This window comes from Portunus trituberculatus, unplaced genomic scaffold (assembly GCF_017591435.1).
Source record: "Portunus trituberculatus isolate SZX2019 unplaced genomic scaffold, ASM1759143v1 PGA_scaffold_476__1_contigs__length_11361, whole genome shotgun sequence".
Lineage (NCBI taxonomy): Eukaryota > Metazoa > Arthropoda > Malacostraca > Decapoda > Portunidae > Portunus > Portunus trituberculatus.
The window spans coordinates 1-1,927 of NW_025541644.1; the positions used below are offsets into that span (position 1 = coordinate 1).

The 1,927-nt window shown below is 48.4% G+C and overlaps 1 pseudogene; it reads left to right on the forward strand.

Annotated features, from left to right (window-relative positions):
• Positions 1-17: 17 nt before the first annotated feature.
• LOC123500735 lies at positions 18-393 on the forward strand (annotated as a pseudogene).
• Positions 394-1,927: the final 1,534 nt, after the last annotated feature.

A 1,927-nucleotide genomic window follows, 5' to 3' on the forward strand; every position in this document is an offset into this window, starting at 1 on the left:
TACTACCACTACTACTACTGCTCGACAAGTCCGGACGCTGCAAAGGAGGAAAAGTTAAGGGAAAGTCAAAGTCCCGTTCCAGCCGTGCTGGACTCCAGTTCCCGGTCGGCAGGATTCACCGCCTTCCTGAGGAAGGGAAACTACGCCGAACGAGTGGGGGCTGGCTCCCCCCTTGCAGTGGTCATGGAGTACCTGCCCGCCGAAGTCCTCGAGCTTGCCGGCAACGCCGCCCCCGACAACAAGAAGACTCGCATCATCCCACGTCACCTGCAGCTGGCCATCCGGAACGACGGGGAAGTTAACAAGCTCCTCTCCGGGGTCACCACTGCACAGGGTGGCGTGCTGCAAAACATTCAGGCTGTGCTCCTTCCCAAGAAGACCGAGAAGAAGTAAATTCCTCTTTTCCTCAATATCATCACCAACAAGTATCCGGTTCCTCTTCGGAATCACACATTGACACATCTAGAGAATTGAATAGACTATAGTGTTAACAATGATATTAATAATAATGATGGTATATATTTTTTTGATAATGAATGATAGAAATGCTAATGGTAGAAGTTTTTTCTCTTTATTTTTTTTGTTCCGGCCTGCAGCGCTGCAGCTCCTCTGCTGGTAGGTAGCTAGCAGGACAGGGATCAATTAACGCTGTCGGTCACTTTGACCTGTGATCTCACTCGGCAGTCATCCAAGAGATGCGGATTAAACGTTTTCAAGTATTGCTGTGTTTGCAAAAAAAACAATGCGAAATTAAACTGTTCATATATAAACAAGAAGCTTACTCCAACTTACCTTTTTTTTTTTTTTTTTTTTTTCTTCTTCGGTCTTGCAAGTCCCCTTGCCTTCCTTGCCGCGGCCAGTCATGGTGACAGATGATGAGGCGCTGCTGCGAGTAGTAGTAATAGTAGTAGTAGTGATACGACGTCTCGCTCACGAGTGCGACTAGCATTTCAGGATCAGGATCAGGATATATAGAAAAGTAGGAACGGGGAAGAGGGGATCGGGGAAGAGTTGGGATGGTCACGTCAGTGAAGTAGACTTCTGCATCATTGTCTCTTGCAGCGGTGAAGGCTTGCTGGGCTTGGTGCGTTAGGTCTGTGGCTGTAAGGCTTGATTTCTTGTTTGTTAGCTTCACAGTTGAGATGCGGTATCTGGGAGCCTGCCATGGAGGTTTTTCAGTGTAGTCTGGGTGTGGGGCGTCGGTGGCTCTTGTCAGGAAGAGTGCTCCGAGTTTGAGGGACTTGATGCCTTGTGCAGCTTTATGAGCCCATGTCTTTTTGCTGAAGAGATCTTCGTTTTGGGCGAGGTTCTGATGGACCCTGGTGATAGTGCTTTCGTGTTTTCCTTGTGAGACTTTCTTGCCTAGGAGAGTTGTGTTCATCGCGTGGACACGATAGGCTATTTGTGGGATTGCAGTTTCTGCCCTCAGGTTGCAGAGTTTTGTCCATCGTGGTGCCCCTAATATCGTCCGAAGAGCCTCGTTTTGCAGTTTTTCAAGGTGTTCGATCTGGCTTGGCGGAATAGTAGCGAGGATGGTTGCTGCATAGTCTATGATGGATCTGATACCCTGGAGATAAAATGTTTTCAGGACTTGGAAATCGGCTCCGCCTTCAACAGCAGTGATGGCACGCAGTACTTTGAGTCTGGGGCGGACTCTATTCTGAATTGTGAGGACGTGTTGTTGGAAATTGAGCCTGTCGTCCATCCAGATCCCCAGGTACTGATGGCAACGTGTCCACTCGATGTTGTTTAGCTGTGTCCTGAGCGGGGGTGGGGGTCTGTTTCCGTTGAAAAGTAAAGCTTTAGTTTTGGTCAAGTTGATTTTTAATCCAAGAGCAGAACATTTTTCGAATACTGCTGCTATGGCGTTCTGAGCTTTCTGTAGATGGTGAGGACCTGTGGCGACGATGGCAATGTCATCTGCGTA